The sequence below is a fragment of the Protopterus annectens genome, chromosome 1.part2 (assembly GCF_019279795.1).
Source record: "Protopterus annectens isolate FY-2018-M chromosome 1.part2, PAN1.0, whole genome shotgun sequence".
Lineage (NCBI taxonomy): Eukaryota > Metazoa > Chordata > Ceratodontiformes > Protopteridae > Protopterus > Protopterus annectens.
Genome location: NC_056727.1, coordinates 528,739,445 through 528,761,461, shown reverse-complemented (window position 1 = coordinate 528,761,461; position 22,017 = coordinate 528,739,445). Strand labels below are relative to the sequence as shown.

Below are 22,017 nucleotides of genomic sequence, written 5' to 3'. Positions count from 1 at the left end.
CCATGACACAGCCCAGAGATCAGCAAAATCTGAAGACTGGACTATTCTAGTTCAGTAAAGGCGGGAAAACAAGGATATTTTTGGGTTTTGTTTTTCACAAACAGATAAAAAATAGATACAGTAACAAACAGTAAATGCTTTAAATCGGCTAGCGCACTTGAGTGTGTAGCCTACCAGTTAATTTAAGAAAAAACAAACTTTTAAAGTGCAAAACAGTTCAGAAACAAACAGAAATACAGTGAATCTTGAAATACAGTGAAACTTGTTCTCTTTCCCTAGAATACAAATTGCTGAAAGATGTCTCCTGCTTTTGACCCACTACCAGACAGGCAGTGCCTTCCTGGACAGGGGGTATGATCATTTACTTGTTTAGACACCATATGAAGGACGGGGTTGTCCAACTGAATGAGGACCAGATCTGAAAGCATGTTTTTCTCAAAAGGTTTCTGGGACAAAAAGACAAAGCTGGAAGCTCCAAACTGGATGATCCACAGCCCTTCTTGAGGGGACCGCAATTTATGAATAACATGGGAACAGAAGTGAGCTAACTATCCTGCCAGCAAAGCATTACACATTAGGACATGCAATGTGCTTAACAGCAGGAATGGGAGATCCAAGAGGTGGTGGGGACTGTCCACCATTAAAGGGCACAATGTCAGGGATCTGATGCCAGGAAAAGATCCATGAACATATGCCGACTCCACAACCATTTATACGACAGCCTTCTGCAACATCTGCATCCCAAGGCATGCAACAGTTTACATCAATGCCAGAATCTAAAGGAGGGTTCAAGCTTTAAATGTGTGCTGTAACCTCCAATTGATTACCAAAGCCATGATGTCAAAGCTTTCCTTAACTGCATGAATGGATAGCCAGCAATGAATAGCACCCATCTCCATAACTATAAACGCAAACCTCTTAGATGGGGTATGAAAGGACTCCTCTTAATTTATGGGCTGCCCAATGGCTTCAACAGAGAAAGGTCCACCAAAGGAATCTCATGAGGCCACCAGAAACCAGTCATCTAGGTAGAGGAACATACTGATATCCTCCCTCCTCCACCTGCAAGATTTTTACCATAATGAAAACCATGGCACTGTTAGAATTACAGTGGAATTTATGAATTAAACCAGTTTTGGAAATAATTATTTCTTGTGAAGCTACTATTTTCCAACTAGTTTCATCATCTTAATATTGGACAGTGGTGGATTAGTGGTTCAGAACTTCATTCCTTTGTTTCCACACATACGTACTGGGTTCTTGGTTTTCCTTGTTTGGATATAATGAGATATATCTTCACAAATGCCTGAGTGCTGAGGAAAGCCAAACAAGAACACATTTGACTGGAAGCAATGCCACCAACCAATAAAGAAGGAATCTCTTCTGAGGACCCCAAATGATAATGCTAAAAAGGGTGTCCAAATTTTCACCTTCCAGATGCTATGTGTCAACAGAGGCATGAGATTCTGGAAAGTCAGTATTCAGAACTGATCTTCTGGGAGTGCTGAATGAAAAGCAGAGTTTCAGAATGAGATGGAAATTATAAATTTCCTTAAAAAACATGGAAAGTGGAAACAGAATCTGTTGCTCTGTTCTGAATTAAGGAATTTCTTTATAGCCCTTTCAGACAGTACAGTCTTGGCCTGTTCCAAAAGCTATGCCAAAACAGCTTGGACTTTTAGTGCAACTTTAGCTGGGGGAGAACCACAAAGTTCTGGGAAGTGACCATAAGTCAAATACCAAAGCAAATGGTCCATGATGATCATTCTCCAAGCTATAGAAAATTCATAGTAACCCTCCTATTGATGGCACCCCAGACTGCAGTCATCAGTTCATCAGTTGAGTCATAGCAGCTTTCTTCTAGGGTGATAGGGACTACAAGAAGTAAGACTGTATGATATTTAACAACCTTTTTTAGGTGATCAGAAGATCTCTTCCCATCTGAGGTTGGGTTGCTGTAGAAAAGAAATGGTGGGGGTTAAGGGATACTAAAAGTTTTCTACTAAGGTGCATGTCTGCTTCCTCCTTAAGATGTTATCCATGTCTTGAAGGACCTGGTTAAACAAGCCCCCTCCACAAAAAAAAAAAAGTATCCATAGAGCTCCTTGTTAAGGTAGGGCAGCCTCAGCTATGCCATTCTGCAAAAGCATGTGCCTAAATTTCAGGACAAATAATTAGTGCAATCACATTTACAGTGAGCCACACTGAAACTCACCTTTAAAGCCACAGTCAGAATCTGAATTGGTTCTTCCCTTAAACCAAGACACAGAGGTCTACAAGCTTTCCTAGGCCTTGTTCCACTATAGAAGGTTGGAATTTAACAAGATGTTAAAAAAAACAGATAAGAGCATTGAACCCCACCGTAGCAAAGGAATACACTCTTACTACACCCATCAAAAGTTTTGGACTAGTTGGAATCACAGTAGCAAAATGTAGTGATCTTTTGCACCTAAGCCTGATTGAAGAGATCTCATAAGGAATTGGCTCAAATATGCTTGGTGAACCCCCCCCCCCCCCCGCAGCTAGTGATTATAAGAGTATCCTCTTTTTTGTGGGCAACAGGAGCATAGCCAGCATTCTTTCAAGACCACCAAAACAGCATCCTTGATAACTTGTTTTGCAGTTGGAATAACTTTTAGTTATGTACTTACCATAACTTTAGATGTTTGGGATCCATCTCGCCTACATTCTGTACTGATGGGCTCGGAGCCGATCCCTCGGCTCCGACTCGGCACGCTATGCTATAGAGCGAAGCCTCTTATTGGCTGAGTTATTTTCTATCCCAGGATGCACCACCACTAATCCCCCAGATCTTGTTTGTCCGCATTCATGCACACATACATAACTTGTTTATATAACATTGCCAGATGTTTCAAGATGAAACAACAGGATTCGGACCTTCTGATCTCGGGAGGGTGGGTTATTGGGAATGTAGGCGAGATGGATCCCAAACATCTAAAGTTATGGTAAGTACATAACTAAAAGATGTTATGTGATCCTATCTCGCCTACATTCTGTACTGATGGGACAGCGTCCCTAGCACCTAAATCCTGCGTGGCTCACTGGAAAACACTCCTGAGCACTGTGGAACCAAATGAAGCTCGCCCCCGAGATGCCACATCCAATTTGTAGTGAGAAATGAAAGCGTGCGGGGAAGACCACGTAGCAGCACAAATGTCACTAATGGCAAGCTTAGAATGGAATGCTATTGAAGTAGCCATAGCTCTTGTAGAATGAGCTTTGACAGAGGTCGTAAGCTCTTTATTAGAAGAGGAATAAGCTTGAGTAATACAGTCCCTGATCCATTTGGCAATAGTGACCTTTGTGACGGCTTTGCCCAATTTATTATCCGAAAGGATACAAACAATTGATCTGTTTTCCTTGTTTGTTTGGTCCTATCTAAATAAAAATGCAATTGCCTGTGGACATCTAATGTGTGGAATATGTATTCCGCTTTGTTTGAGTACTTTGGAAAGAAAACTGGAAGTTCTAATGACTGTTGTAGGCAAAAACTGGAACAAACCTTAGGGACAAAGGATGGATTTGGCCTGAGAGATACTCTATCTTTGTGAAAAACCAGGTGCGGAGGTTTTACAGACAAAGCTTGAAGCTCTGAAACCCTTCTGGCAGAAGTAATCGCAACCAGAAAGGCAGTTTTCCACGATAGAAATTTCAAATCGCATGTTGCTGCCGGTTCAAGGGGAGGAAGTTAAGGCACGTAACACCACATCGAGATCCCATGGAGGAGCAGGATGAGAAATCGGAGGTCGTAAAAGCAGCACCTTTCATGAAGGTCTTACACAATCTGTTGCTCATTAAAGGTGGGTTTATAGACTCGTGAAAATTGGAGATAGCTGCCAATTGAACCTTGATGGTAGAGACTGAAGAACCTTGATTGAATAGGGAAGTTAGAAATTTCAGGACTTCTGATACGGGAACAGTGATGGGATCCAGACCCCGGAGTTGAGCCCAAATAGCAAATCTCTTCCATTTGCTAGAATACAATTTCTTAGTGGCAGACTTGTGGGCTGAAGATAAGATATGTACAACTTCCGGGTCTAAGGTATGATTCCTGACTATAGTTGGAAGAGGAGGAGCCAAGCTGTTAATTTCAAGGTGTGGAGGGACTGGTGGAGTAGTCCCGACTGATGAACTAATAGGTCTGGGATCTGATCCAGGAACCATGGACCGTGCATATTTCCGAAGATAAGGGAACCATACCTGACGAGGCCAGTAAGGAGCAACTAAGATCATTTTGCTCCCCAAGTAAGATGCCTTTTGGATCACTCTGGGAAGGAGGGGAACTGGGGGAAAAGCATATAGCAAGCCGGTGGGCCACGGATGGGCTAGTGCATCCATACAGCTCTCCCCTGGAGCCGGAGTGAGGGAGAAGAACTTTTTGCACTTCGCATTCAGAGGGGTTGCGAAAAGGTCGCAACAAGGAATTCCCCATTTGCTGAAAATCTGATTTGCAACTGTAATGTTCAGAGACCACTCGTGTGGAGAGAGGATAGTTCTGCTCAGTCTGTCGGCTATCACATTGGCCTTGTAAGGGATATGAGTCGCCACTAGAAATCGTTTGGTCGACACTGCCCATTCCCAAACTCTCATGGCCTCTCTGCAAAGGGGGTAGGATCTGGTCCCTCCCTGCTTGTTCAGGTACCAGACTACTGGCATGTTGTCGGAGTGAACGGCAATTACGCCCTGAGGGAGGTAATCGTGAAGGGCTTGTAGGGACAGAAACACCGCCCTCATTTCTAAGATGTTGATATGAAGTAGGGACTCTTCCGAATGCCATTTGCCTTGGACTGACCTGCCCAGGGAATGCCCCCCCCACCCCATCTGGGAGGCGTCCGTAGTCAAAGTGGCCACAGGAGGAGGAGGTGGAACAAAAGGTCATCCCTGATCCAGATTGAAGGGCACCAGCCACCAGCGAAGGTCCCGTTTGCAGGTTTCCGTGATCCATATGAGGTGACTGAGAGGGAGATCCTGAAAGGACCACTGTGTTGAAAGAAGCCACTGGAGAATTCTCATGTGCAACCTTGCTAGGGGAACTAGAAGAACCGTGGCGGACATAGATCCCAATAGCTGCAGGACCATTCTGGCTGGGGCTTTGGATCTGGGAAGTAAGGCTCGAACTTGAGCCTGTATGGTTTGTATCCTTTCTGTAGGTAGATAGACCCGCATTCGGTTTGAGTCTATCTCTACTCCGATGAATCTTATGCGTTGAGATGGCAGCAACACAGACTTTGGCCAATTGAAGGTGATTCCAAGGGAAGTGCCCAGTGATATTGTGGCTTGTAGGCTCCAATAGTAGATGCTTGGAGGTGGCAGTTAGGAGCCAGTCGTCTAGATACGGAAACACCTGGAATCCTAGACTTCTCAGGTGAGCAGTCACGACCGCCAAACATTTGGTGAACACCCTGGGGGCTGTGGTGAGACCAAAGGGCAGCGCGCAGAACTGAAAATGACTGTCTCCTAGGCTGAAGCGCAGATGTCTCCTGGACGCTTGATGTACCATGATATGGTAATAAGCGTCCTTGAGATCTATGGAGCACATCCAAACACCTTTCTCCAGCAGTGGGAGAATGGATTGTAGGGTAACCATTCGGAACTTGGACTTTTTGAATGAACGATTTAGAATGCTGAGATCCAAAATGGGCCTCAAGTCCCCGGTCTTTTTTGGCACCAAAAAGAATCTTGAGTAAGTCCCTAATCCGATCTGGTCTGCGGGACCGTTGGATGACTCCTTTTGAAGCAGCTTTGAAACTTCTAGGGCTGCAATTTCCCGTTGACTGGCTGGCGGGTCCGGGATTTTTTTGGACTGAGGTGGGGAGTGAGAAAAGGGGATGGCGTAACCTCCGGCGATAATTCGAAGCACCCATCGGTCCTGAGTGATACCTTCCCAGGCTTTTAGGTGCCTCGAAAACGACCCCCGACTGGCTCCGGAGCTGCACAGTCGGGCAATCCCTCAGGGACTGTGAAAGGCTGAAGAGCCACGAAAGGATTCGCGGTCTCCAGTGTTGCGGGGGCCTCTGCCGCCTCTGGGACGGCGTCTTCCAGAAGAATTTCCCCCTCCTCTGCCTCTAGAAGGGGATCGTCCTGCTGTGAGGGATAAGACTTCTGAGATCTACGGAACCACATTTTCCCTCCTCTTTTAGCCTTGGGGTAAGGCCGAAAGAGTGGAAAATCGTGCCCCTACGGCAGTCAAAGTCTTACCTTCTTGCTCGCAGCAGGTCAATGTGTCCTTTACCTTGGGTCCAAACAAAGAGGACCCATCAAAGGGGGCGTCGGCAAAGGAAGACTTGAAGGCTTCTGCAAAATGACACAGGCGGAGCCAGGCTTGCCTCCGTAGTGCAATACCTGTACCCGCCGCTCTACTCGCCCCTTCGGCCGCATAAGAAATGAGCCTCATGGATGAGTTTGATATGGATGACAGCGTAGCCAACTGAGAGCCAACCGTCTGGGCCAGCTGCTCAGGTAGGTTGCCCAAGAGGGTATCTGAAAGCTCCTTGATCAGATCCCTCTGAAACCTGGTGAAGTGCGTTAGATAGTTCAGGGACCTTAAAGTAAAGGCCGCTGAACTTAGGGTGCGCTTACCGTACCGATCCATGCTCCTAGACTCCTTATTAGGAGGATGGACGGACGTCGAAGCCTCTGCTACATCTTGCTGGGTAGCAGATGCCACCACCAAGGCATCTACAGCCACACCTTTCGTCAAAAACTCCTTTTCTGGGGGTGCTGACAGGAACTTATTTGGGCGAGCAGGCACCAGTTCCACAGAGTCTGGGTGTTCCCACGCCCTTTCGACAGATCAAATCTAGGAGCTCGTCGAAGGGTGGAGACACCCAGGAGGCGGAGGGCTGAGCCCCGAAGGCCTTAAGGAACACTGACTCATCAGCAGAAGGGGGTTTGGATTTCCAGCCGCCTCATTGTTTGAGGGCTTTCAGGATGTCTGCAAAGGAGACATCATCTGAGGACGACTTAGGGGACCCCTCTGCATCATCAAGATCAGTGTCTGACGTGAGAGATTCATCGGGGGAGTCAACGTGCTTCCTCTTGCACGATCTTTTCCTTGGAGGTTCCTCCGAAGAAGCTTCAGAAGGACCTCCAGGAGGGGGGGAACCCCCAGTGGGGGTGACCTCAGGCCCCGGGGCTCTGCTGTCTAAGGACAGGGGGACTGCCAAAGACCCAGTCTCCATATGCAGGGAAGGTGCTGGAGAGACCGTGGAGGTAGCCAAAGAGGATTTGGCTAAAGCACTCCTCATGGCCCTGAAGGCCGGACCACCAGAATCCTGGGAAGGTCCCACCTCCGTGGCCACAACAGTAGACGGTACCCCCGCAGCCGACGCACCGAGAGGAAGGCTTGGGACCGAAAACATCAGTCCCGAAGCGTCCCCCCCGGGGCCGACAGAGGAGGTCCGCGTACCGAACTCCGACTCGAGAGCCAGAGTTGGAGTAAGGGTCGGGCCCGACCCGGAAACCTTCATCGGCTCCACCGGCTCCAACGGTACCGAGGCTGTTGGAGGAGGAACCATAACTACAGGGTGGACCATCGGCTCCGAAGCCGAATGGGCTGGAGCCGAAACTAACTTTTGGAACACAGGAGACTGGAAAAGTCTTAGGAGCACCCTGTCGATGTCCGAATCAGACATCTTGGAGGATCTAGATGAGACCGATCGGGTCCGAACTGACTTCTCCATCGGCTCCAAAGGACTGGGGGACCGGCTCCGAATGGACTCGACTAATATCGGTTCCGAGGGAGATCCCAAAATAATTTCCCTCGGTACCGAGGAGGGCTTCGGCGCCGAAGGGGAAGAGTCTGAGCAGGCAACCCTCATCGGCTCCAAAATGGTTTGGACTGGAGGCATCGAGGCAGACCGTTCCGCCCTCGGCTCCGAAGTCAGTGGAGCCGATGGAGAAGCCTGCCTAGGTTTCTTAGCAGTCGGTTCCGACGGGCTGGTCGGAGCCGACGCTTTTTTCTTCTTTTTGGTAGGAGAGGAAGAGAAAGATAAGGCCTCCTCGAAGGAGGGTTTAATCAGCCCTTTCAATATTAATTTATTCTTCCTCTCTTGGAGGACTCTAGAAGAAAAGGCGTGACACACGCTACAGGACTCCTGTAGGTGCTTGGCACCTAAACAATATACGCAAAAGGAGTGGTCATCGGTTATAGACATTTTATAACCGCACCTCGTGCACTTTTTAAACCCAGAGGGTCTATGTTCTTTTGACATACTGACTAACAACAGACACTAAACAAAACACGTTAAAGTAGCAGTATCTGTTCAGTAATGAAGATTTTACCACAATACAAAAGATTTTAACCAACTTTTTTTTTTTTTTTTTTTTTTGTTAATGAGACAATACACTAAATATATCAGGAAAAAATACTGTAAAGGAGGGCCAAGACCCTCTAACTTAAACAGGTACTTGACCTCCTGAAAAAATAAAAGACACTAGTTAAAGAATAGGGGAAGGCCCCTCTAACTTAAACGGGAAACCTTTCCCTTAATCAAACACAATTTTCCACAACAATGCAGCAAAACACACTCGTACAACAACAAACAGCTTTTTGGGTATTCGCTCTATAGCATAGCGTGCCGAGTCGGAGCCGAGGGATCGGCTCCGAGCCCATCAGTACAGAATGTAGGCGAGATAGGATCACATAACATCTCAGTGTTCTTCCATCTTCTTCCTCAGATACATATGTAGGCATTTAATGTGAAAAGGAAAAGAGACCAGAGTCCACCAATAATCCTCAAGATCTCTCCAAAGGGGGAGTTTATCTGGAGGGAAAATGGGAAATAACTCATTGTCCTTGCCCACTCAGAGTTAAAGGCCTCCAGATTTTCAGTCTCTTCATAACAGCCTGAGAGGGAGGGAGTATCCCAAATTCAGGTCCAAGAGTGTGCTCAAGTAGCCTCAGACAATGACCAAGCAGAAAGTATGTTTCCCGGCCAACAAATAAATAAAATAAAAATAAAATATGCTAGGTGTCAGGCAAGTGGGAATCATTGCATGAAGGAGAGATACCTACTGTTAGGCATAGTACTAGCATCAGATTAAAATTCCTAAAGCTGTAGGACTTCTTTGCAATTGGAGCTACTTTGGCTTCTGGCCTGATGTCCTCATTTCCATGTGTATCCTACCATCTGTCTCAGGCACTTCATCTCTGTCATCTCTAGCTGCCTTTACTGCCCAGGTTTCTGTACGATAGAGTAGTACTGATCACACCACTGTTTTGCACACGTTACACTGAACATAATGAAAAGCTTTCCTTTAGCAATACATGTTTCAGCTTATCTTTCACTCTGCAGCAGACAGCTAGATTTTTTCTCTTACGTTTCTATGGAGACAAGCTGTTAATAGGGCAGTAAAAGACAGAGCATTGTTTTTTTCAAGGCTAAAAGTTAATGATTTCTGAAAGCATGCAAGTTGTTTTCACACTCGGGGCTAAAGTTAAAAAAAAGGACCAGGTCCAATTAGTATAAGTAGAAGCATGGGAAATATCATGAGTCTTAGCGTGGATAACCTCGTTTTTAAGTTAATTAGGACCTGTGCTAACAGCTATCTATTTGGCACACATGTTCCTATTAGGAGGGTCAAACTATTATTTGAAGATGTACGTAGTTATGTGTGTGTGTATTAAGTTAACAGGTTATGGGTGTGTTCTGTTTGCTTTTTTTGTTTGAGGGTTTTTTATTAAAACAGAAAGCCTTGTAAAATGTGACAAGTTCCAAAGTTGATAAGAAAAACTGTGTAAAGGATTAACCTGACAGACATTAATGGGTGTATGTATCACAAAAGATGGAAAAAGACATAAAAAAAAAGCTGCCATATATAACATGTGGGACTATTAACTTCTTACCATAATGGTCACGTTCCATATTATCTTGAAATGTGAATCGTCTTACAAGTACAAATAAAAAATAAATAATACTCATCAAGAAATGCAGATTGCAAACAGCATTGCTATGGCTGGCACATTTGGAAAGAACCAAGCATGTGAATTTGATATAGAAAGGACTTCAGGATGTATACTGTACAGAATATCAGGGACTAAGGAAAAGAGGAGTAATTATATCAATTGGCAGAGGAGTTCCAGTAGTGACAGAAGAGGAACAAAAGATAATAATGGCAGATCTGTGGTAATAAGGTGCTACTGGCAAGGGATGAGGATTACACTAGCATGTCTTTATATTCCATCTAAAACTGCTGTTCATCATCTTCTTTCAGCTGTTCCCGTTAGGGGTCGCCACAGCGGATCTTCTGTTTCCATTTCTTCTTGTCCTCTGCATCATGCTGTTTCACACCAACCGCCTGCATGTCCTCTCTCAGCACATCCATAAACCTTATCTTAGGCCTTTCCTCTCTTCCTCTTACCTGGCAGCTCCATCCTTAGCATCCTTTTCCCAATATAATGAGCTTAAAAAACTGGGGAGAAATAATCAGCTTTCAGCACAGAATATTACTTATAGATGGTACTGACATTTGATTTGCAGCAATTAGGATGTATCTGGAGGGCTGGACAGGAAAATATTACAAGAAGAGGGTAGATTTCTGAAGAAATATATACAAATATTAGGTATGAAAAATGTGAATTCAGAAGTAAGACCTCATCAGAGAGAATTTACATATTATTCCCCAAGGTACAATAACTGGACTAGACTAGACGGAAATTACATTTCACAGGACCATTTGCATTTAACTGAGAACTTTGACACACATCAAATAACTATTTCAGATCATGCGCCAGTAACTACCAAGATAAAAATGCAGGGTAATGAAATAAAGAAGAGTAACTGGCACTTCCCCATCTACCTGTTAAAATTAGAGGAATTTATGGAATGGGTACTGCAAATTATCCAGGAGTTATAAGGGAAGATGGAAAGTACTCTATAGGTTACAGCCAGCAAGTGGGATAAAATGAAACTGAAGTTTAAAAATATGGTAGAATTAAAAGAAAATGAGATCTGGTTAAGAAGTAATAAGAATTATTTAGAGGGGATGACAAGGATTAAAATATTACAAACTAAGAGGAATCTCACAGAACAAGATGAGGCACAAATGCACAGTGCTAAAAAGAAAATAAGGGAGTACTTGGATAATATGCATGAGCTTAGAAAGATTGCTGTTAAGCAACTGTTATTTTTTTCACAAGTACAAAACACAAACTTTTAGCACAACAACTTAGGCAACAGAAAGTAGAAAGGGTAGATGCCAAACTTAGGGAGCCTAAACAAGAAACATAACCAGATATCCTGTACAGATATTTGAGAAAGTTTATGAAAATTTGCATAAAGCGGAGAAGTGGGGAAATCAAGAAAAAGCAGAAATGGAAATATTTGTGGAAGACTTAAACATGCCAAGTTTAGAGGTAGATGAGGCTCAGCCACTAACAGTTAAGATAGGAAGATAGCAGATAAAAATGGTGATGTATAGCCAATCTACAGGAAAGTCTCCAGGAACAGATGTTATTCCAGTGGAAGTTTGGAAGCTGGAGGGAAGAAAGTGATAAAGATATGGAAGGTTTTGTTTAACAGTGTTTTAAATACGGGGGGGGGGGGGGGGGGCACCAACATACTGGAAAAAAGTTGCAGTGGCTGTAATACCTAAAGATGGTAAAAGGATCACCTGATCCAGCTTCATATAGGCCATATTCAGTTTTAAATAATGACTATAAAGTACTTATGTCTACAATGGCTAAAGAATGGCAAAGGTGATGCCAAAATTGATAGATAGTTACCAATGAGGTTTTGTCACGGGGAAGCAAACATTCAACAGCATTAGTAGAACAATGATGATCCACAGGGAAGCAGAATGCAAGAAAATAATGTTATTATTGGTGGGTGCTGTTGCAGAGAAAGCATTTGACAGAGTAAGCTGGGATTTTATGAGAAGGACAATGGAAGCATCTGCATTTCCTTATACTATAATAAGGTTAATTAACAGGATATATGAGAGATCAGAGGCAAAAATCAATGTGGGAGGGCTCCCCTCTGTTAAATTGTGTCTGAGCGGAGGAATCAGACAGGGGTGCCCTCTTTCCCTTTTGTTATTTGTTATTTGTGTTATATTTAGAATAACTGGCACAGCAAACAAGGGACTCAGAAATTCAAGGATATAATTGGTGTGGTGTTCAAAGAAAAGTTTGCCTTACTTGCAGATAATCTTATTTTGTACTTGATGGAACCAGAAAAGGACATCTCAGTGTTGCAAACATTCTGTGATAGTTCCTTTTTTTATTTGTTTTGGAATATCAAATTAATGCAGATAAAACAAAGGCTACAATTTTAAACTACGTACCCACAAAGGAATTGGTTTAGAATTCCCATATTGATGGGCATATGATAAAATGAAGTATTTAGGTGTATGGAATAAAACAGATTCTGTTACGGCAGCTAAGGATATGTGGGAAGAGACTAAACAGGAGATAATACAAAAACGGAGAAACTGGAAGCTCTTGCCTATGGATATGGATAGCAAGATACAAGAAGTAAAAATGTTTTAGTCCCTTTAGTTTCACAGACAGATCAGGGATATTTTATCAGCCAGAGGAGAAGTTGTGGATAGTAATTAATAAAGAGCTGAAGGATTTTATTTGGGAGGGAAGGAGACCAGGAGTCAAGTGGGATAAGTAGATCCTTCCAATAGAACAAGGAGGCTTAGGATTACCTGATATGCTGGAATATTTTAGAGCTACACAGTTAAGGCCCTTACACATAACACAAGCAGAAAGCTCAATTCAAAGTAGAAAGGAATGATGATGAAGCGGGTGGGGGGAGTAATTAAGGAAATAAAGAAAGAATTTGATTTTGGACACAGATCCTTAATGAGAACAACAACAGTCACACAGAATATAGAGATATTTGAAAAGTATAAAAAAGAAATATGGACATGGGAAAGAAAGAGAGACTTGATATGGTGCAATATTTATGCAAAGGAAAAAGCCAAATTAATTAATATAAAGAAGGCAGCCCCAAAGATATTCAAAGAGAAATACAGGCAAAGGCATCCGGATATGGAAAATTTCACAATTAAAAAAAGTATACATCACAAAGATGGAACATAGAAACAAAGATTAGTAAAGTAGAAGTTAAAAACGTTGAAGTTATGGAGTGCCTGCGAAGTGAAGGCTTTGATGTCGATGATCTAACACAGGTTACATCACAGCATGATGGAGTGAGTCCCCAAAGTAAGGAGAAAAAGGAAGATCAGGAGACATCTGAAGAAGAAACATGGACATGGGAAAGAAAAAGACATTTAATATGGTGTAATGTTTATGCAAAGGAGAAAGCAAAACTAACCAATACAGCATAAAAGATATTTGAAGAGAAATACAGGCAAAGGAATCCAGACATGGAAAACTTTACAATACAACAAATAAGAAGACAGAGGAAAAGCAGAAAAAGGAGATTGGTAATGGAGAAGTTAAAGAAATAGAAACTGAGGTTATGGAGTACCTGCAAAGTGAAGGATTCGGTGTAGAAAATCAAATGCAGAAAGCACCACAACAGGATAGAGCAATGGATATCCAAATTAAGGGGAAACGAGTGGAACAGAAAACAACTGGTCAGGTGCCCTATCAAGATATTTTGGAGCCTTCCACAGGAAACCAGTATAAATGTTCACTTAAAGCTAGACAGCAAGGAAAGGAACAGGAAAATGGAAAATCTGATTCAGTCCTGATTCAGTCAATGTTGAGGAGTGACAGGCCAGTGAGTTCCCACATGACAAAGCAACAGATGGCACAGTATGAAATTGAAGAGAAGGTGCCACAGGAAGATGCTATAGAACTTTCTATAGAATGTCCACAGTTAACGGAAAACAAGGTATGTGCCCTCAGTTTGGAAGAAAATGAGCTAAGAGAAGAGTTGCTTGATTTAATAGACATGGATATATTAAGATCAATGAAAGAAATAGACTGCAGAAGGTCAATAAAACCCAAAAAGTCAGAAGTCTGATCAAACAAATAAATGCAGTAATTAGAACTGTCCATAGAGACCCATGTGATATAACAGAAGTAAACAGGATATACCGCTGTGCTGCTAAATTAATAACTGATAAAGGTCTACCACAAGAACATAGGGTAGTGAGGGAAAGGAACTGGAGAAATCAAATACCATCATGAAAGTATCGAACAGAGAAAACTATAAAGCAATTAAGACAAGATGTGTCACTCTTAGAAGACTATAGAAGAGGGAATAGATCAACAAAAATATTAAGATAGATGTGATAAAAGCAATGCACAGTATTAGAACAGACCACGATCTATCATGTACTATCACAAATAACCAACTAAAAATTTCAGCACAGACGGAAAAACTTAGAAGATAGACAGATAAATATAAAGAAAAAGCTTAAAATGAGCAATTTATTGATGAGCCAAAAAAGTTTTATAGAGAGTTGGGAAATAAAATAAAAGGAATTGATGGACCGCCAAAAAAGAGGAAATAGATACATTTTGGAGAAGTATCTATGAAGATGCTGTGGAATATAACAAAGATGCTAAATAGATAGAAGTAAAAGAAAAAGAAGTTTAAAGGTGCAGGACATGAAATGGGATGAAGTAACAGCCACAGAGATTGAAACAAAGATAAGAAAAGCCTCTAATTGGAAAACCCCAGGCCCAGATGTAGTACCTAACTTTTGGTTAAAAGTATTAACATCTTTGCATGAGGATTTAGCTATGAGTAAGAACTATTTATATGCACACCCCAAACAGACACCAACCTGGCTAACAACAGGTAAACTACTCAGAAACAGCTCCTCGTGGTCCTGCAGAGTGGTCTTAACAGCAGAGAACTGAGAAAAGCAACTACTTTCCTGATTTAAGTATTTTTTGCTGTTTTTTTACCTGAAATACCTTCTCTTGCTTACTTTGAACAAGCTTAAACTGTTTTTTTTAACTGTTTGTTGCATTATATATTATCTGCACTTAAAGTTTCATTTAGTCGAAAATTGGTCGAAAGTTGTTTGTTTGTTTGTTAATTTAACTGTTGAGGCTGCCCACTAAAGTGTGCTAGCCTGTGTAACTGATTTATTACTGTTTCCTGCATATCTGTGTGCTTTCTATCTCTAAAACAAAAAAAACAAAAAAAATCCTTGTTTTCCCACCTCTCCTCGACTAGTTTAGACCAGTATACAGGCTTTGCTGTATTCTGGGCTGTGGTGTAGTTCCTGTGTTGTCCATTGCCTTACTTGGATAGAAAGAAGTTTCTTTGCTCACCAGTGGGAGTGGGGAGCCTTGAGCAGCCTATCTGTCCCTGAAGGAGTGACCTCAGCACAAGAGCTTGTAGTAAGTGGTTGTTTTGGACCATTTCTAGCTCTTTTGAAGTTCCCTATTTAAAATCCGCCTCTGAGCGTTTTTTCTGGCTATACTACGCAGAAACAGCTCCTCGTGGTTCTGCAGAGTGGTCTTAGCAGCAGAGAACTGAGAAAACCGACTACTTTCCTGATTTAAGTATTTTTTGCTGTTTTTTTACCTGAAATACCTTCTCTTGCTTACTTTGAACAAGCTTAAACTGTTTTTTTTAACTGTTTGTTGCATTATATATTACCTGCACTTAAAGTTTCATTTAGTCGAAAATTGGTCGAAAGTTGTTTGTTTGTTTGTTAATTTAACTGTTGAGGCTGCCCACTAAAGTGTGCTAGCCTGTGTAACTGATTTATTACTGTTTCCTGCATTTCTGTGTGCTTTCTATCTCTAAAACAAAAAAAACAAAAAAATATCCTTGTTTTCCCGCCTCTCCTCGACTAGTTTAGACCAGTATACAGGCTTTGCTGTATTCTGGGCTGTGGTGTAGTTCCTGTGTTGTCCATTGCCTTACTTGGATAGAAGGAAGTTTCTTTGCTCACCAGTAGGAGTGGGGAGCCTTGAGCAGCCTATCTGTCCCTGAAGGAGTGACCTCAGCACAAGAGCTTGTAGTAATTGGTTGTTTTGGACCATTTCTAGCTCTTTTGAAGTTCCCGGTTTAAAATCCGCATTTGCATGGCTTTGTGCGCTTGTGCGCATAGCGCAGCGCCGATTAAACTTTTTCTGGCTCCGCCAATTCTGCTCTTCAAATTTTCCCTTAAGAAAGCTCTACTCTTATAATAATCAGTCTACTCGCTTTATTATAAGCCTAGCATGTGTTCTCAAAACCTCTCTTCTAAGTAAGCACTCGCTAACTAAAGTAAGCACTACATCCATCTACCACCCCTGTGAGTACCCACTTCCCTTAAAGGCACAGCACTCCCTTATAATATTCTAGCATGTTGAGTGGTAGATTACTAGCATCCTCTCCGGTTCAGCTGGTTAATCTGGGAATCTTGAGACAATGCTACAATTGTCTCATGTATACAGACAACCCTCTCCTCCTCCCAACAAACACAAATACATGTGAGAGATGCAACTATATAGCCAAACTGGAGGCTGAACTCTCTCAACTCAGGACTGGCAAGACCAGACAGGAGGAGAAGGTAACCACACACACACCAAACCCAGTCCCACATAGACCTATCACAACTGCAAACCAAACACATAATAACACAAAGACATACTCGGAGGCTCTAACAAAAAACTTACCAAAACAACAGAGGCTCCCAATGCAGACACCCAAAAATCCACCACCTCAAAAGATAACACATGCAACACATACTTCAATAAATCAGTGTGTCAAACAATCTCAGCTCTTAAGGCCAAACACCATGCCTGATACACTAGTAATAGGTGACTCTATAGTCAGACACACTGATGTTCCGCTTACCAGGCTGAACAAGGAGAGGGTAACGGTGAGCTGCCTATTGGGAGCTAGGATCCGCCACATAACACATGCACTCAGGTCACTCCAAAGCAAGTACAAATATGACTCCGTCATTGTCCATGCCGGCGTGAATGACCTGAGACGTACCTCCCTGGACTACATGAAAAGACACATAGAGGAGCTCTCTGATTATGTGGCCCAGGCTGTTATGACCCTGACCCTGAGCAGCATCTTGCCCTCACCAAGAATGATGCCACAATACAAAGACAAATGATCGGCTTTAATAATTGGCTCAAATACTGGTGTCATTCTAGGGGGAATCCAATGTCTGTCTGCTTGGGATGATATGATGGACAAGCCACGCTGCTTTGCAAGGGATGGCTTGCATCTGTCACCACTGGGCTTCCGGATACTGGCTAAGGCTCTTGCCACCCCCATAGTGCCTTTTTTAGGCAAGGCTCAAAAGACAAACCCACCTCCTTAGAAAACAAAAAAGGAAAAAAATTAAGGGTAATGCTGCTCAACGCCAGAAGTCTAAATCTCAAGATGCAGGCTCTTGAAGCACTCCTCAGCATGGAGAACATCGATGTCTGTGCAGTAACTGAAACCTGGTTCTAGGCTCCTGAGAGCACCCCAGTGCTACCAGGCTATACCTCGTATCATGCTTTTCGGCCCGAAAACTCGGGCCAAACCAAAAAGGGAGGGGGAGTGTCCATATTCATCAAGGACACCCACACCTCCAGGTTAGTGGCAACACATGAAGCATCAGAGACCATCCAGGTGCAACTAACCGTAGGCAAAACTGCTATACAACTGGTAGCATGTTACAGACAACCCTCCCAATCTCAGGAACACCACTCAGCCTTCCTGAAGACATTGGAGGATATGAATGTCTCACCAAACACCATCATATTGGGAGACTTCAACTACCCTAACATAGACTGGGTGCATTATTCTAGCCCAAACACCCTAGCCCAAAGGTTTTTGGAATTCATAAATTCAAATGCAATGGAACAGCTAGTCACCTCTCCCACAAGGGGAGATAATATACTAGACCTGATCATCACAAACATGGGGACAAAGTGCTCCACACCGGAAGTATACCCCTCACTAGTGAGATCTGACCACAAACTAATCACCCTGGATATACATATCCCACCTCCACCCCCCAACACAAAACACTACAGTGAAAAACTTCTCAAAAGCTGACTTTACATTTCTTAAAACTGAGATGGTATCTTTTAAGCCCACTGGGCCAGTGGAAACCACATCCCACAATGCAGAATCCTTCACAAATGCTTTTTACGGACATCTCCAAGAGTGCATGGATCATGCAATCGCAAATAAAACCAAGACCCTCTCCACCAAGGGCAGGTGTCCTGTCTGGTGGACCCCAGCCATAAACAAATTGTATAACAAAAGAAGGAAGCTACTGCATGACAGAGCAAAATCTCATAAAGAGAAGGCATCTCTGACCAGCACTAGTAGAAAGCTACGGTCTCTCATAAAAACATCCAAGGCCAACTTTGAGAGAAAAATCGCTATGGACACTAAAGATAACCACAAGGCCTTCTTCTGCTATGTTAGAAACCTGGGTGGAAACCCTCAGATATGTTCTGAGTTAGTTCACAATGACAAAAAATACACTGAACCCACAGATATATCCAACATCCTGGCAGACAGGTTCAGTGCAAATTTATCCCCTCCTTCACCCCCAAAAGAAGAAATACTTATCCCAGCTGAATGTAACTTCCCTGTCATCTCAGATGTCCAGGTGAGAACCGCCCTCAGCAAAGCTAAAAACACAGCATCAATGGGACCTGACGGTATCCCGGGTTGCATGCTACGTGAACTCCAAGAGGAGCTAAACCCGCACATAAAAATGCTATTTAACCTTAGACTTACTACAGGATATTACCTGAACACTGGCGTACAGCAACAGTAGTCCCACTCCACAAAGGAGGCACCTCTACAGACCCTGGTAACTACCGCCCTATAAGCTTAACCAGCCTGGTCTGCAAAGCTATGGAAAGAATCATTATGGAACTCATAAAGAGAGACATTGGGGACTTACAGACACTTGATCCTACCCAGTTCGGCTTTGTAAAGGGCAGATCCTGCCTTTTGAACCTGGTAGACTTTTTCGAAACAGTCACTAGAGCCATTGACGAGGGCAAGGCAGTCCATACAGCCTACCTGGACTTGGCTAAAGCTTTCGACACAATACCCCAACTCTGGCATCATAGACAAACTCAACAGCTTAAATGTAAATCCATATGTCACAAGATGGGTTGCAAACTGGCTAAAGGATAGAACCCATAAAGTCAAAATCGCTGGAGCCATGTCAGACTCAAAGCCAGTCACAAGTGGTGGCTCACAGGGCTCTGCCCTGGGACCCCTCTTGTTCGGCATTTATTTCTCAGATGTGAAAGCAAACATGAGAGGGTTGTGGCTGACAAAGTTCGCAGATGACTGCAAACTAGGCATCATAGTCGATACACCAGCTGACACATACATCCTACAGAAAGGCCTCACTGAAACGGACAACTGGTGCCGGAGTCATGGCCTTAAACTAAATGCCAAAAAATGTATAGTCATCCCCTTTGGGAAAAACAAAATACCCACAAATTATCACATAGACAGTAACCCACTGAGTATGGAAAAAGTAATCAGAGACCTGGGGACCCAAGTCGATAGTGACCTCTCATTTGACACCCACGTTGCCAAAGTGGTTAGAAAGACATTCTACCTTGCCCACCTTATCATGAAGGGATTCACATCCAGATCAAAGGAGGTCATTGTACCCCTATACTCCTCCCTTATCAGGCCCATGATTGAGTACAATGCCCATTTGGTATGTACCTCACCCGGCACTTGCAACAGCTAGAGAGACCCCAAAAGTACTTCACCAAGAGGATCAAGGGTCTCCAACATCATATGCTGCCAGACTAAAGAAACTCCAGCTCTATTCAGTAGCATACCGCCTACTCAGAGGTGATCTGTGCCTGACGTACAAGGCCATGTCCAATCAGAAATTGATGGACATGCTCCACCTCAAAAAATCCAAATCCATCAGAACCACGAGAGTTAAAGATTTAAACCTCAGCACAAATATGAATAGGACATGCTGGAGGGACAAATTCATAACTCAGAGGCTTCCCGTACTCTGGAACAGAATCCCAGTTCATGTTAGGCAGAGCCCCTCACTGACTCTCTTCAAGAGAAATCTTGATGAGTGGATGGGAGATCGTAGGTTTACCCCAGGGGTCATCTCTGTGTCATTACTAGACAGAGGCACAGTAAACTAATTCTATTATGTAAGGGGTCTTCACTGTGTCACTACTAGACAGAGGCACAGTATTCTAAATCTATTCTGTACACTTTTGTACCATTACATGGGGTGGCGAAAGCCATATCACTATGGCTAGGCTTATAAATGCCCCAGGGCAGATAGCCTAGTACTAAACTATGAAACAATGCTCTTACTTAAGAGTGAACCTGCAAGCTACCCTAAAAATTGGAGACAGATAACTTGGCTTCCAACGACGTATAAACTATACACATGAATTGATGCTGACAGGGTTTAAAGTCATTTAAAAGAAAAAATTATGGCAGTAGAACAAAAGGACAATAAAATAAAGTCATATGGAACAAAGGATCATTTGTTGTTAAATAAAGTCATACTGGAGAACTGTAAAAAGGGGAAGAATTTAAGTGTGGCATGGACTGACTACAAAAAGCATTTCATAGTATCTCACATTCATGGATAAGAGTGCTTAAGAATATATAAGATGCACCCTACACCGATTGACTACATTACAGTGGCCATGAAACAGTGGCAGACCACTTTGCAATTAACCCACAATAAAGGACAGATTATCCCAGGGATAAAAATAAAAAGGGGGATATTCCAGGGTGACTCTCTGTCACCGCTGTTATTCTGCCTTGCCCTTAACCCATTAAGCTGTTTACATAACAGATTAGGCCATGGCTACAATATGGCTTCTAAAAAACAACAAAGTGTAAAGACTTCACATCTTCTATTTGTCGGTGATTTAAAACTATATTTCATCAGATGAGGAGCTGTAAGCACAGCTACATGTTGTCAAAACTTTTTCAGATGATAAAGAATGTCATTTGGTCTTGATAAGTGTGCATCCTTTAAAGCAGAAAAACTGCAGCACCAGGAAAACATCAGTTTGGGACAAGACTGTGATATAAAAGAACTTGAGCAAGAGAGAGTGTATAAATATTTGGAAATTGATGAAGGATCAACAATAAAACATGAACAGATGCGAATAAAACTTAGTAAGGAATACTTTAGAAGACTTAAATTAATCCTGAAAACAGCATTGACATCTAGGAATAAAATCCAAGCTATAAACCAATTTGCTATTCCTGTTCTAATTTACAATTTTGGAGTGACTGACTGGCCCCAAAATGTGTTGGATAAATTGGATAGGAAAACAAGAAGGATGCTTCATGCTCACCAAATGAGTTATAAAAATCAGTGTATACCAAGATTATATATTCCCCATTCCAAAGGAGGGATGGGCCTCCTTGAAATTGATTACATGTATAGATCTGCAATTGTGGGACTCCACACATCTGCTGACTGCAGTGAAGGTTTTGAAACATGAGGAGAATAAATCTAAGATGACTTCTCTGCTTAACTTAGCTGAAGCGTATCGGCATCAAGCAGGTATGGAAATCAAAGCAGAAGTAGATAAAAATCAGGCAGCAACTGAATGTGCCAAAAAAAAAAAAAAAGAAAAGAAAGAAAGAATATAAGGTGAAGGACCAGATGAGAAGGCAAGAAATGTGGAAAAAGTGTAAATTAGTTGCAAGTATAGAAAACTTCTGGAAGAACCTCATGTTGATCAGGAACAAACGCAGGAATGGTTAAGAAGAGGTGAATTCAAACCAAGAGTTGAAAGGTCAATATTTGCAGCCCAAGATAGTAGGCTACGTACACGTTGGTTTACAAAGTCCATTGAACATGTGGGAGAAACAGACAAATGTAGGTTTACTAAAACTGAACTGGAAACAGATGCACACCTCATTGCTGGTTGTGACATACTAATGGCAGAAGGACTCTATACTGAAAGGCATAATAATGTGGCAAGATTGTTGCACTGGGGATTGTGCAAACATTATGGTACTGAAGTGGTTGAAAAACACTGGAAATATGAGCCACAGAGCATCTTAGAAAATGATGAAGTTTATATAACATGGGATAACCCATTGCCAACAGTTCAAAAGATAGATACTA

The 22,017-nt window shown here is 42.7% G+C and overlaps 1 protein-coding gene across 4 annotated transcripts in view; it reads right to left on the bottom strand.

Moving 5' to 3' along the window:
* The window catches only part of DHX57 (DExH-box helicase 57), a 2,066,546-nt gene that overhangs the window by 1,266,274 nt on the left and 778,255 nt on the right, over positions 1-22,017 (bottom strand). The window lies entirely within an intron of this gene.